The sequence below is a fragment of the Peromyscus californicus genome, unplaced genomic scaffold, assembly GCF_007827085.1.
Source record: "Peromyscus californicus insignis strain IS unplaced genomic scaffold, ASM782708v3 Scaffold_3__1_contigs__length_106647218, whole genome shotgun sequence".
NCBI lineage: Eukaryota > Metazoa > Chordata > Mammalia > Rodentia > Cricetidae > Peromyscus > Peromyscus californicus.
In genome coordinates, this window is record NW_026294551.1 from 104,020,993 (window position 1) to 104,037,106 (window position 16,114).

The window sequence follows — 16,114 nt, forward strand, 5'->3', positions numbered from 1 at the left end:
GTAATGTGTGGCAGAAGTGTGTCAGAAGGAGGGAGGGAAGGAGGAAGGAAGTAAAAGAGGGAAGGAAACAAGAATAAATGAAGGAAGAGAAAAGCGTGCTCTTGGGTGGGGACCTGGCCTTTAGTGCTCAAGCTCAGTCTGGACTTCGAAGGACCTTTCACTTTGTATTTGCAGATGCAAGAACTCAAGTACAGAGAGGTTGGGGACTTCATCTACACACACAGCCAGGAAGTGCACCTAGGATGCAAAACTGGTTTTCCTGACTTAAAGTCTTCCCTCTCTCCCTCCCCCTCCCTTCTTTCCTCTCCCCCTCTCCCTCCCTTGGGTTTACAGGCTTGCACCACCACACATGGATTGCCATTTGCTCTCTAAATGTGAGCCCCAAACTCTTCCGCTTAAGCCCAGATGGTCCCACAAGGAACAAACAAAGGAATAAAAGATCTTAATTTCCTGTTTTTAAGGAAGTGGGCTCTATCTTCTCTGATTAATCAGACACTAAGATGCTGAATAAAACTTTGGTTCTTGCTGAATTTGAAAGGCATTCTGGTGTTTTGGTTAAGGAGCAATTCAATGTAAATGTTGAAGTATGAGGGGGCAAGGGAGGAAGGAAAGGTTTTGGGTTTTCCTGATTTCTGGAGCTTTACCAGGTTCCACTTTCCATGTGTATTCAACCTTTTGAATCTGGCATGACATTAATTGTCTTCTACCAAGTTCACACTCAAACTTGAGAACTCCATAATCAACTTACAGAATACAAAGCCCCAAAAATCCAATAAGTAAGTTTAGGACTTTTGTGTTGGGCCACGTTCATAGCTATCCTAGGCTTCTGCAGCACACAGACCACAGGTTGGGCAGCAGAGTGAGACTTTTTGTCACATGTTTTCTCGGACTCCACCTTATCTTAGGTTTAGTTCTAAGCACCTGAGCAGACAGTTCTTTTGTAGGTAGTCAAGGCTGGCTTTTAACTTAGTGTGTAGCTGAGGATGACCCAATGTTCCTGTCTCTGCCTACCCAGCGCTGGGATTGCAGGCATCCCATGATTCCCAGTTTCATGCAGTGCTCGTGATCAGACATAGCAGGTACATTTCCAGTCCAGCACTGAGATTTTTATAAAGCAAATTTTAGAGATCAATACAAGTTGATTGTTCTGTATTTGTTGCTGCCCTATCTTTTGGTTGGATGCTTTCCAGTGATCATAATATTGATATTTTGGACTCCTTCAGAGAACATAAAATGTACCCTCAATTCACAGTTCCAGCTTATATTGCAAGGGCAAAAGAATAGGGGGCTGACATTTCCCTTTCTCTAAACCCAGTCCCTCTTAGGATCTGGGTCTTTTTCTACTGCCATTCCAACTCAAGTCCTTGGCAGTAGAGCAATAAATCTGAACTCTGTTTTTCAGACCTACATTGTAAGTCTTTTCTTGGTTGTAGTGATGGTGGCTCTCCATGGGACAGACAACAGAGCATCTGTTGTGTATTGAGGAAGAAGACTCTGCCAGCCACTTGGGCTTGGAGCTAGGCAGAAGTTGCATTCTAGGAGTGCCCCCGAGGACAGACCTGTGAAGTCTACACTCCCCATCCTCCCAGGATAGGAAAAGACCATTTTGGATTTTTGGAACAGAGCTTCTGAGTTAACTGGCAGCCTTCCTCAGAACTTGGCACTCACTGGACAGGAATAGACATCGAAGCCCTGGGAAAATTGTCTTGCTTGAGAGGCTAAAGCTCATTATTATGTTGGGTACAAAGGAATTTGAGCAGCAAGGTCAGAGCTGATGTGCTGAATGTTCATCTGCTCCAGGGACCAAGCCCAGGAACTGAGAATGGCCCAAATTACTGGGCTTATTCATTTCTGTTCTCTGGCTGTGTTCTTGGAAGCCATGGAAGAGGAGGGGCTGAACACAAAAGCAACTGGAAAAAGGCCTAGACCCATATTTTAGGGAGGAAAATGGCTTTGTGGCCATAGACAACAGGTCATCTAATTGAATTCCCAGTCAATATAGACTTCCCTAAATACTCTAGTGGGAATCACCAATCTATTCTGTCATTTGTTCATTCCCTCATTCAATGAACATATCCCAAGGACAATGCTGTCACCTGAAATCATGCCTCATCATTCCAGGGTTCCCTGTGTCCATTAAGATATCCCTGGAAATAAATATCTGTCATTCCAAAAATACCTGGACTTGTTAAATAAGCAAAGTTATGTTTTTCAGACTTCCTTCATCCACCATGATCTTGTTAAGTTAAAGGTGTTCATTTTGAGGAAATTAAAAATAATACAGAAACTACAAAAAACTAGATAATAACCACTCAGGTTCTCACTCCTCAGGGTTGTCCATGAGTAAGTAGTGCTTGGCCACATAACCAAGATATTATTGTCTGAACATAAAAAAGGTGTATGCTATAAATAATGTTTACATTTTCTCCACTCCTTTGAATCTCTATCCATGCCAGGATAGCTCTGGATATCTTCTTTCTTCTGTGTGTCTAATTTCTCATACCTTTTAACTTTGATATTTTATGTGTTTTGATTGGAGTAAATTTATCATATTTATACTTAATTCTGCATTTCACTTTTCCCCACTCAATATTATGGTTTAGGATCTTTTATGTGTTAGTGTCTACTTAAGCATTATACTTGTTTCCATCTGTTGGTAAGTCTCTCTCTCCTTTTTGTCCATCCATCCATTTACCTATCAGTCTATCCATCCATCCATCCATCCATCCATCCATCCATCCATCCATCCATCCTTCAATCTGTAGCATATCTGTTCTGCATTGTTATCATAAATCTCATGATATGGTAACAGTAACGCCATCATATCTGAATGTCACCTTTCTGGCTACTTTTCCATTTTGCACTCACTCACTCACTCACTCACTCACCCACTCACAAACTCACTCATTCATTCACCTTGCATGTCTCTTATAACAGAATGATACTCAATATATTTGACAACCCATATGCCCCAGGAAGTAAATAACAAAACTGTGAGACAGCTCAGTCATATGACTTCCCCACACTGGTTCATACCCACTAACAATGCCTTCACGTGTGAGCACTTCAGTTTGCAGACCTATGTGTGCTGTCCATGCAGGGGTTCCTCTGTTTCTGATTCCCTCTAACCACCTGTAATCTTAGCTCATCAGTGGTTACAGAAATGTTCAGGTCAAGTTCAAATGCCAAATCTACATGCGTAACTCTGGCCCTCCAAGACAGGTTTTCATTTTAATTCTCTGCCTTTCCTCATAGCTGGGATTGTATCTGCAATGCTGTTTGTGAGCTGTGTCCTTCCAAACATTGACTTTCTTATAGCTGGCACTAAAACTCACTTATTTACCTCTCTGACCTTATTTTATGTCCATCCTTCACTCAAATATGCACACAAGCCAGTACTTGACATATTTTACACACCCTGAGCAGGTCAGAAAAGAATGAATGATGGAATCAGCCTGGAATTGAGGTTTCATGGGGACAGGTATCAGGGACACATCCCTGAAATATCTTAGTTTCTTGGTTCAAACATGGATAAAATAAATGTCAAGCCATCAAGATTGTTGGACAAGGGGATTTCACAGATGCATGTTACAATACAACTACAGCATTTAGTAGAGAGGCACTGAACACACTGTGTTAAGGAAAACACCCTGGAGATGGATACATGTACTTGTCTGCATGCTGGCTTTGTTGTGTGCTGCTGAGAAGACTTATGCTCATAGTGTAGCCTTGTGGCTTGTGTGTGTGTGTGTGTTTTTAAGGATCTTTATGAACACAGCAGGCTTTTTTGGGGGTGATTACTGTGAGTTGGTGTGGTGGGCTGAATGGTGACCCTTAAATAGGACTCTTGTCCTACAACCTGTGAATGTCACTTTATTTGGGCAAAAGAGGGTCTTGAAAACTGAATCAAGGACCTTGAGATGAGGAGTCCACACTTGATGATCTGCAAGCTCTAAATTTAGTGTCATTATAAGAGGGAAGCAGAACAGTGAGATACTAGGATGTAAAGGACTATGTGCAGAGAACCCTGGAGCTACCAAACTAGACAATGTCAGGGATGGACTTTTCCCTAGGACCTTCAGAGAGAGCTTGGCCCTGCTGACACTTTGATTCCAGTCCTTCTAAAACAGAGAGAATAAAGTTCTTTTTTCCCCAGCCATTCATTTTCTGGTAATTTGTTATAACAGGCATAGGGAACTAACACAGTCAGTTTCTGTGCCGCATTTTAGGTACAGAAGAACTCCATATTGCAGACTCTTACTGCAATATTTGTAAGAGCTCACTGTCTCAATCTTGGAGATGCTCTATTAACCAAAAGTCTTACAACAGAGCAAGTTAGCTTGGCAATGGAGGCAATTTCTCTGTGTTACACAGTAAGGGTAGATAATCCAGTGTGTGTGTGTGTGTGTGTGTGTGTGTGTGTGTACAGGGTGCGTGCTCTGTGAGTATATAGTGTGAATAGTTCTGAAAAGGGAATTTTAGTAGACAGCACAGAGGCATGAGACAGCAGGAACCAAGGATGGGCAATGATTCTTTGTTCTAACTTATGGAAGTCCAGCAGGCTCTCTGAAACCCGCTTCCAAAACAGAGGAATGCATGAAGTTCACCTGGGATGGGGGAGCTCTTGATTCTGACTCAGCTTATCTGAGGTGGTACAGAGATGCCACATGTCTTGTGAATCCTCAGGAGTGTGGAGGCTGCTGGTCTGCAGATCCACACTGGAGAACAAGGCCTTGGTTCACTGAAGTCTAGAGCATGGTTACCAGTTTCTCATTTGATTTGAGCCTCCTCTGGGGCAAGCCGGACCCCTGACTTCCATCTGTGAAACTAGTTGCTGGTGGAGTGGTGGTGTTGTCCTGAGTCCCATAGGTTTAAATGGTATTGATTTTAAAGCCGAAGTCTTCAGACTTTGAGTCCACTGTTGTTTTCAACAATTCACCACATAATTTCGTTATGACAAACTTCTCTTTACTAGGTTATTTATGTCAGCTGGTAGCTGATATGACACACATGTTGGTTATTAGTTGTTTATAGTATTCATATATTACACAAAATGTGATATAACTATAAAATAATATATAAGCTTCCCAAGAGGTGTGGACAGCAATCTATTTGCTATTGCTTCCAGAGGAAGTACCCCATGGGTCTGAGGGTGAACTGGGATTCTCCTGAAATATCTTCCCTTCTGATCAGAGCTCTGGGGACTAAAGTGTGGAAGTCATGCTTAGCCTGAGACGAACATGTTACCAAGTTCTCGACAAGCTAGTTACACCAGACAAGCATTGAACAGTGGAAGGAAGCTAACCCTTTGTCATTGTTGAGGGTTGAACAGGATTTAGGCCCTGGGTCAGTCCACCTTCACAGAAGAAATAGCCAAGAGATATCCTTCTAAAAGAGGGTTAATGGGTGACCTAAAAAACAAGAACAAGAGACTCCAGCAAATGTGTGACCAAATCAGAGAGATGTGTAGAATGAGGATAGGGTAGCTTAGGGGCTGGGCCATGAGAGTGAGACAATTGCCATAAGAGGGGAAGGTAGGTGTGGGCAAGCCTTCAGGTAACATTAAAGGAATGGATTAAAGAAAGGACAGGTGCAGATATGTAATTAGATATATAAATATTTCTAATAGTAGGCCAAGCCAGCTAGGATGCAGAGTTGTTCCTACCCATCCACAAACTCCCATGGACCATCTACAGAGATGCAGAGAGAGCTAGCAAGTTATACTCCAGAGCCTCGGAGCCTTTTGGCCTATCTTCCAGGGCCTGGCACTGTGGGGCTTGTAAAGTGGAGATTGCATATCAGACATCTGTTCTGTCCCCACAACTTGGGATAAAATTGATGGTCATTGTGCTCCATGGGGCACACAGAGAAACCACACTTGGAGTCTCCAAGGCTTTCCACATGGTAGTATGTAGAGTAGAGGACACTGGGGACTTGGAGAACATCTTTTTACACATAAATATTTATGTCAAATCAGCTCTGCTAAGAAGGTGGAAAACAAGACGTGAAAACACAATGAGACAGAGAAGCCTGAATTCTTGCAAATATTTATGAGGGAGGCAAATGGCCCTAGAAGTTTGTAAGAAAACCAGGAAAGAAAATCCACAAGATGCCTGAAGGAGGTGCAGAGGTCGGGTGATCAGAGGATAGAGCTGCTGGGGAAGGAAGGGGCCAGGCTGTCTCATCTAAGTGACAAATATCTGTAGAACAGGCAGTTTCCTAAACATGGGAACTCATTCATAGGTGTTAGTAGTCCATTTCATAGATGACCAGAGATTAGGGATTCAAATTATCCAGGAGAAGCAGAACAAGGAGGGTCAGAGAGAATGGGAGGCCAGAGGAGAGACCCTGTGGTCTGCAGCTACAAAGGTCTCTCTTGTCTATAGTGCTAGTCTATACGGTGCCAGTGTCTAACCTGTCCAGTTTGGGCTGGGGACTCTTGTGATGGGTGACTTTGATGATCTCAGATCATCTGTTTTTGTGTCTTTCTTATAACAATTTTCAACCAAAAATCTATACATTAAATACATGAAACCCCTAAAAGATTGTCTAAGAATGATGATATCCACTAAGGCCATTTTTTTCCATGAACAGGGTCTTCAAACATCTATAGCAAACAATAGAATGAGAATCACATGGGGTGGGAATAAGGAAGAGTAGTAGTGTTGTTATGTCTTAGCATCTCATTTTGCCTATTCCTGTTCAATATTCTTGCTGTGATCATAGACACACACACACACACACACACACACACACACACACACACACACACACACACGACAGGGCTATATAAAGGACAGCTTTAGCATCTGTTCTCTCAATCTCAGTTTCTCCTTGGTAAAATGATGATGATAGCAGAAGTATTCCATGGGATTACCATATGGCCAAGCGATCATTTGTGTAGGAGACCCAGTGTGGGGTTGTCTGTCCATGTCGGATGTTACTGTCTAGGTTTTAGCCAATGGCAAAACAACTGGAGCTTGCTGTGTAGAAACTGGATGATCTAATGTGTACCATGCTCATAGTAGGCTCAGTAATTTTGTCATGTTGCTTAAGAGACAAATAAATCAGCATTGACACTGGCTTTGATGGCAGAGGATCCAACTGGCATGAGGTGCCACTGTAAGGGGTCACCAACCATTACAGAATTTGTTATTGTTCAGCTAAAGGTCCTTTCCTGCTGTCCTCTTAGGATGTGACCATTTCTTGCCAAGCTGCCAACAACAATTTTTGCCTTCAGTCAAAATTTATCTTAGAGTGACACAGAGCCTCATCCTCCCTAAACATTGGAGAAATTTAAAGGAAAACAAAGTAAAAAACAAACTTCACATTACAGGAACTAGACTAGATGGAGTGGTGAAGGAGAAAGCTATCCTCCAAAGATGTTTGGATATTTTCTGAAAAATGAAGTTGTAAAAGAGATATGTGGCTTGCACCTGTATTTGAAAGTTTAGTCCATAGTGTTTTTAATCCAATTTTTATAGGAGGAAAATACGCCGCCATGTTTTGGAAGGGTACTGATGCCCATGGACTGACTCGGTTTGTACACATTGTGCTTTGTTTCTACAGTGCATGTTTCCTTTGAATATCCCTGTGAGAGTGCAGAAAAGTTATGATTTCTGTTTTGTAGATGGAAATTAAGTCAACTAAACATAATACAACTGAGATTAAAAGCAAGAATATCTGTGTAGACCTCAGTCTTAGGAAGGTGTGTGGAGGAGAGAAAAATGAAAGAGACATGATGGTAAGTGGATCATTAGAATATGGTCAATTTGATTTTCTGCTCTACTGGGAAATGGGGGTGGGGAGGAGAAAAGAATAGACTTTGTGATTCACTAAAGACGGACTCACTCATTTATCTGAGACCTCTGATTGGCTTGGGCCATGGATGGAAAGAAAATTAAATCTTGAGTATCTAATCTGATCCATTAGGAAGAGCTGCTTGGTGGGAAATTGATTAATGGTGCCTGTTAGAGATGTAAAATGGGGAATAGCGGTCTAGCTGCTGTGTCTTTGATTGGCACTCAAGGGGCGGGGAAAAGCTGCTCTCAGAAACGAGACAGTGCCTTATTGAGCAGCACAGATAACAAGGGGGGAGTGAACTGCTTTCTTGTTTGAACAAAGACACAAGATGGATGAGAAGAATTACTCAGCAGCCCCCAAGGATCCCGTGAGGATGAATCTCATTTGAAATACTAACAGATGATGAGGAACTGGCAATTCTTCAACTGCCCTCAAAGGAAGTCACCCAGTCTGGGAAAGAGAGAGAAGCCCCACTTCTAGAAGGTTTGTAGCCTTAGGCCCACCAGAGCTGAAAAGGGACCGAATTTCACATTCTTGCTTGTATTAATTCCTTGTCCAGCACATTGACAAACCGACACGTGCAACCCAAGGAAGAACAGCTGTGCTCTGGCTCACTGTTTGATTCCATCATGGCTGGTGGACTTGGTAGACTTTTGGCACCAGGAGAGTATGTCAGGCACACCTCACATCTCAGAAGCTGACCAGATCAAAGGGGGGAAGTAGAACTGAGCTGTGACCCTCGAAGGGCCACCTCCAGGGACCCACTTACTCTAAAGTCACCACAATCTCTAAATCGGCATGGCCAGCCCAACACTGGGTACATAGACACATAAGCCTGTGTGTGGGGTGGGGTGTATTTCACATTCAAACCACACCATGGCTCCATCACATATGAACCGTGGAGATTTATATATTTATTTCTACATTCTCACCTCTAAAACATGACTACTGTTCTTAACCCTTGTTTTTATTCTGAGATCAAAATGACAAAATATTATCAGAGCCCTTTGTACATAGCACCTATTCAACATGTAGTTAGTTCCCTTTCTGCCCACTCCATTGAACCACACAGCTGAAAAACTGTCCCCTTGGTGAAGAAAGGCCTAATCATGGGTCCACTGACTCAGACAGAGCCCAGCTCTTAGTATGCAGGTGTCTGAAGTGCCCCTTTCTCTTGACTGAACTTCAAGGCCTGTTACTATTAATGGAAACTGTGTTCCTAATGCCACCCCTGCTGCGCAGTCAATTTACCTCTTAATGCCTAGCAGGGGCAGTGTGCAGAAAGACTGACAACATTGTTCACACTGTTTAAAGGTTCCACTGTGTGTGGAAAATTGTCTAAATGGGGGGATAATGAACAATCACTAAATCAGAGCTTTCTCAAGCTGGGAAGAGAGAAAGACTGTGGAGAGAGGTTGCCGCCTGACCCAATGTATTAGCCAAAACAGGGAAGCAGAGAGAAGTCGTGTCGAGTCCCCATTCCCAGGGAAGACTGGATTTCTTAGAGCGTGAAGCATTTAGAACCTGTCACTGTTAGAAATGTAGCCAATTACTTTCTAAGGAATGGTGGGATAAGGCAAGGACAGGAAAGGTACTAGCTTGGACTCCATCAACCCCAGAAAGTATAAAAAACTAAACCCACTGACACAAACTGTCAGCTAGACTGGTCTGTGTACTGACTACTGACTTCCTGAGAGTGACTTCCAGGATGGGCTGAGGTGTCCTGGTGGGGAGAATGAGCATCTCCAATCCCACCTCTCAGAGCGTTTGCTTCAGTACCAGTGAAGGAGCATTGATGTCACCCATCTCAGAACCTGTGATGAGGGCCAGTCAGGACATTTAGGAATCGTCAGTACTCTTTGCTGTATCCTTGTTTTGTGGCAGATAAGATATTGCACGAGGCTCTATTTTGTCCTTCAATCCTGAACTCTCAATGGTGTTGTCCACACTTGTAAAAGCGAAACACAGAGCTCCATAGCGTGATTATTTCTTACCCCAGGGGCTGGGGAGGTGATTCGGTTGGTAAAGCCCTCGCTATGCAAGCAGGAGGGACTGAGTTTAAGGCTGAGAACTCACATAAAAAAGCCAGGCTTGATGGTGTAAGCTTGTGAGTGTTGCTCTGGGGAGACAGACCACCGAAGCACATTAGCCTACCAGCTTGGCCTACTTGGCAAACTTCAGATCAGTGAGAGACCCTGCCTCAAAACCAAACAAAGTAGACACACCTGAGAATGACTCCTGAGGCTGACCTCTTAGACACACACACACACACACACACACACACACACACACACACACACACACCCCAAATCTCAGAATTAGGAGCCCAAATATGAATGATTCCAAGTCTGACATGTGCTTCTCTCTTCACAAGATTTCTTGACATGAGACACTTGCTGTGATAAAGCCACTCCTGTGATAAAGAAAACATGATGCAAGACTATGTCAGGTGCTCATGGAATATTTACTTATTGTTTATTAGTTGATTCATAGAATACTGAGCACTGATTTGCTTCCTGGGTAATACTGGACATTGACTATTGATTGGCTATTGACCCAGGATAGAACACAAAGAGAAAATTACCTTCTTTTTGTCTTAATACTCACTCTGATCCCAGAGATGGCCATTGATATGTGAAATTGGTGGGAGACAAGCAGTGGTCTGACTTCATGATATGTCCAGGACAGTGGCCTGCTTTTAGGGTGTCTTTCTATAATAGGTGGGAACTCAGTGATCCATCATGGTTGGTGAAGCCTGGGTGAGCCCATGTGTGTGGATGGTGACATCTTCAGTTTTGTCAATGGAGCAGAGGATATCTTAAGAGTAAGCATTCCCAGAGATGCTTCTCTGTTCTCTCCCTGCTCTGATCTCATCCCACTATCTTATCACAAACCTCATTACTTCTGGGGTTGTGTTGTTATCTCTTTGCTCTCCCTCATCTGAGTGTAGGTTTCTTGAAGATAAATAGGCTAACCATTGTGTTACACATTCTCAAATGCCTGGAAAATTACAGATTTGATGAAGAGGGAGGGAGAGACAAAGGGCAAGAGAGAAAGGGTAGTGGGGTGGGCCCAGCTTCTGCAGCTCTAAGGACTGCAGTTTTTAAATTCTTATATTAAATGCTTTTCTCTGTCTTAATAGGCCTGGGTCTGTGGACTGGACCTTTCCTGGGGTGCACACATGGCTATTTTGAGTTCTGCATCATCAAGATAATTAGGTGCCCAGACAAAGTTTAAATGCTATTAAGGGTTGGGTGCATACTGGCTGGTCCTGGTGATTGGGTCACTTGGGGACATAGCCTCTGCTTGCTGCTGAGGTTCTGAGATCAGGGCTTGGTAGGAACAACTAGGCTCTCTGGACCAAAGGGAGGGGAGGGTTGGCACATTTTTGAGCCCCTTCTAAATGTCAGGTGTTTGACAGAAAATTCCACATGCCTAATCCTATTTAATTTCATCCCTATCTGATAAATTCTGCTACTCCCATTTTATGAAGGAGGAAAAACTGGCACATGCTTCAGGTCTAGTAGCCAGGGCACTAGATAAATTAGTTTTTTGTCTTGCTACTGTGACAGAATACCCAACAAAATCAATTGAAGGAAAAAGAATTTCCTCTGGCTCACTGTTTGAGGGTACAGCTCTCCACTGAGACCATGCCTCACTGTTTGTGGGTACAGCCCACCACTGTGCCCATGTCTCACTGTTTGTGGGTACAGCCCACCACTGTGCCCGTGTCTCACTGTTTGTGGGTACAGCCCACCACTGTGCCCATGTCTCACTGTTTGTGGGTACAGCCCACCACTGTGCCCATGTCTCACTGTTTGTGGGTACAGCCCACCACTGTGCCCATGTCTCACTGTTTGGGGGTACAGCCCACCACTGTGCCCATGCATCACTGTTTGTGGGTACAGTCCACCACTGTGCCCGTGTCTCACTGTTTGGGGGTACAGCCCACCACTGTGCCCATGTCTCAATGTTTGGGGGTACAGCCCACTACTGTGCCCATGCCTCACTGTTTGGGGCTACAGATCACCACTGTGCCCATGTCTCACTGTTTGGGGGTACAGCCCACCACTGTGCCCATGTCTCACTGTTTGTAGGTACAGCCCACCACTGTGTCCATATCTCACTGTTTGGGGGTACAGCCCACCACTGTGCCCATGCCTCACTGTTTGGGGGTACAGCCCACTACTGTGCCCATGCCTGCTTTGAGCTTGTGCATGCAAAAAGCCACTTTTATGATGATGATAACAAAACTGATACCCAGACAGAACTTTGATTTTTTTTTTCTCGGAAGTGCAGTCTTGTGTATATGCACTGGTTGTACTTTTGCAACGTTTCTGTGGTATGGATTGTGATTCATATTGCCCTCAGGTTGCTGATACTTTTTTGCCTGTGCATGTTTTCTGAGTACTTTTAGGTATGATGCTGTTTGAACCAGAGGGGTGAATGGACACAAAGTTCTTTACTTTCATGGCATTTCTACTCCAGTGACCAAATGCATAAAGAGAAATGGAGAAATTTTTGAAATATTAAGAAAAATCCACAAAGTCACTGTATCATTGATGCTTATTTCTTATTCACACACGGAATGCTTCTCCATTCAGTCAATCAGGGACTTGTGCACTTTCTCTCTTCTTATTCTCTCATTCTTTTTGGACTTTGATATGCTCACCTAAGTCCAATGTGCCTGACCAGCAGACAAAGAGGGTGGCGAAGCTATGATGTAGGTGGGAGATCTTTCAAAAGGCCAGGCACAGTGGAGGAATGTGACTCTACTAAGATCCCACTGAACGTTAACAGGCGCGACTCTATCTAATGGCAAGGGAAGCTGGTAATGTGGTCCAGTTTCCAGGGAAGAAGAAGTAGCAGCCTCTGCTACCTGTACATAGTGATGGCTGTGCCAATGCTCTGCTGAGGGTCATTGCTGTGACTCCTTTTGGAAGGGCTCAGAAAAGCTATGTGAAAGAGGACACATCCCATGTAGGCATGCTGCTTCCTCACCGGTCCCCAGTGTTTAGTAACCTGAGACTTGCCTTTTTTGTACACTACTTTTGCCATCTTTTATTCCACGTCCCACTGGAGCCTTTAATCTGTGGAGTACTCTGCTTATGTGCCTTCTCCCTCCCTCTCCCAAGTGAGGCTCTTCTATGCTTGTGAGTCCCCCAACACCTTCCATTGGCTATTCCTGACTAGGATCCCAGAGAGCTTCTAATATCCTTGAAATATTCTCAGCCATTAGTAATGGTCATAATGTTGGAATTGCTTGATTTGAATGACTCACTATTTTCAAGGATCCTTCTTGCACTGAAATTCCTTGTTCATGATCCATTTCCTTTCCTCATGTTCTAAGAGCAAGGCAGAGGCCTAGGCTGTATAAGCATAGCTCGCTGGAGACCCACACAGCTTCTGGAACAATATGGGACAAGGATTCGATGCAGCTAGTGAACAAATCAGTCACCCACGGAGGATATCTTACTTAATAACCTCAGCAGCCTTAGGAACGAGTCACGATTTTCCCTTCTATTCAGAAAACTGAGGCTGGGGCTGGGACTTTTGCTCAACTTGTACAAATGCTTGCTGTGCAAGCATGAAGACCCGAGTTTGGACCCTGGAACTGTGTAAGGGGTCAGGTGTGTGGTCACTCCTGTGTGGAACTCCAGCACTGTGGGTGGCGGAGACTGGAGGGTCACTGGAGCTTGGACACCAGCCTGTCTCCAGGTTCAGTGAGAGACCCTGCGTTAAGGGAGGAGAGGAAGTGATAGACCAGAACACCTGATATCTTCCCCTAGTTTCCTTATGTGCGTATACCTGCATATGAAAAAAAGATAAAAAGAGAGTTGAGAGTTAATCAGTTTAATAACTGTCTTCAAATCACAATGGCGATGATTGTTTGTACATTCAGCTGTACTGGAGTATCTTTCTCTGACTCCTTTCCACCCCTTTTCTCCTGTCCCTCCCTCCGTCCTTCCTTTCCTCTCTCTCTCCCTCTTCCTTCACTCTGCCATGTGCACCCCCATCAATTTATGTCACCACTTTGGTACTTATTTTTCTTAGCACTTTCCCAAAGTGTTTTCCTATATGTGATTTCATTAGAACAGCATATTTTAGTGGATCATCTAGTGTACTTGTGAATCTTGATTTTCCTAATTGTCAGAGTTTTAAAAGAATGTGTATTAAGATATTGGTGATGGACAAAACTTTCCTGTCCAAGATCAGGGGGTAAACAATTTGGCTCACAGGCCATGTGATTTCTATTGCAACTTCTCCACTTTGCTATGGTAGCACAATAGTCACCCTAGGTCAAGCATAAAAGGTGGATGTGGCGAGTGTGCATATGTGCTGAATGCATGTGCATGTTCCCATGTGTGTACACACACGTACCTGTATACACAAAGACTGGAGGCTGATGCTGGGTGTCTTTCCCAACTGTTCTCTACGTCACTTTAGCTCTGGAGACCACTGGCAGGCTGACTGGCAGCTGTGGGCGCCTCTCCCTCTCCTCAGTGCTTGGATTGCAGCTGCACACGTGCCCTTTCTCATGGGCACTAGGGGTCGAACTCGTGCTTCTGATCGCACAGCAAGCAGGCATCTCTGCAGCCTCCTAAAAACACTTTCCATACAGAAACAGAGATGGCCTGATTGTTCGTGAGCCGCAGATTTCCTACTTCTGCTTTGTCTTCCTAGGAACCTGCAACGGGCTATATTAAAACAGAAAACCTTGATGTATAAGCAAGTCTTAGGAACTCGCTAAAGTCCCATAACATGCTTGTGGGTGTGTCACAAGTTGCATCCCTGTTTTTTCTTCTTCTTTCTGACACAATGTGCTTTCCACTCTGCCACTCTCATGTTAACATGACAGCAGCAGAAACCCAGCTCATACTCAGATGTTTCATTTGCTCATCTGACTGCGAATGCTAGTGACTGCTCACACTCCCATCCATAGTGCTTCCTTCCACAAAAACCTACAGGAGTGTGAACCCTCTGCTTCATTTGCATTTTAATCTCTGCAATGAGCTCAAGACACTGTGTCTATTGCTCCAGAATCTTGAAGCCCCCACTTACCCCAAGTCCTCCAGAGTGGTGAGGAATGTAGATTTGAAGCCAACAGCAGAGAGACTGATAAGGGCTCAGCTACTCCACAGCTGAGGGCCCGCAGGTGTCCTGTTTTCCTCATTCGTAGCATACAGTTGGCAATCGTACCTCAGAGGACGCTTGAATGTGGATGAAGACAGCCAGAGTGTATATCACCCAGGAAATTGTGTGTCTCCTGAAGGCTGTTCATGATTTTTGTCATTATTATTTTCCAACGTTTTATAACTTAATATTTTTCTGTTGCTAACTTCTAGTGCCTCTCATACGGTGTATGTGTCACTATTTACATTTTTGGCTGCATAATTCCTTGTCATGGGCCTACCTTGAACATTTTAGGGGTTTGCAGGATCCGTGGCCTGTACCCAGAAGGGTGAGTAGCAGCTTCTTTCCATGGTTGTGACAAGTAGAACAATGTCTTGACATTACCAATGTTCCTTAGAGCTAGAGGCCAATTGAGAGGGAAGTTCAATGTTGCTACACCCCAGTGATTGTCTAGTTGTAGCATGCACATTCCTCATCAAGTGAAAAAGCTAAGAGGTGGTGAGGAAAAGTACTGAAAGCAACCGAGTAACTGAAGGTCTTCGGAGGAAACTTCAGGAAAAATGTGGGAAGGTTGAAAGAAACATTTCAGATTAAAGCCAGATATTAGGGGAATGTCTTCTAGGTCTTTGTGAATACCTGGGAAGAACTCCGGGGTAAACTTCACAGCCATTTAGGGAATGTGTACAAGTCACCAGATAAGAGCACAGCAGAGAGAAGCAAAGCTATCATTTGCTCATTCAACAAACCAAAGGCTACTTTCATAGTTAAGGAAGCAAAAGATGAACGAGATGGGCATCTCCACACTGCAGAAACTCATGAAGTAACCCAGGGAGGCGGACAAGAAGACAATAAATGAGTAGTCTTTCAGACTGAAAGCCAAGAGCCTGGTGGGTATTAGACAAGGCCTTTATTTTTCTAGACCTTGAAATTCTAATAGATTGTAAATGAATTCTGCATTGATACGGAATGCTGTTGAAATAATTCCCATTCTCTGTCATGGTAAAATGCCCACAGAATTATCATCAAAAGCCCAAGGAACAGCACTTACTCGTCCGGGCTGTGCATGGTGTTCATTCCTCTCTTTCCTGAAAGAACACTAGTGTAGTGAGCAGTGGGTTCTGAAGACTTGTCTGATTGACAAGGAGGTCTTGAGAAATGTGGGATTCTAAGGACTTCC

The 16,114-nt window shown here is 43.9% G+C and overlaps 1 protein-coding gene across 2 annotated transcripts in view; it reads left to right on the forward strand.

Moving 5' to 3' along the window:
- Positions 1 to 16,114, forward strand: part of Shisa9 (shisa family member 9) — a 302,431-nt gene that overhangs the window by 180,493 nt on the left and 105,824 nt on the right. The gene's annotated exons all lie outside the window — the stretch shown is intronic.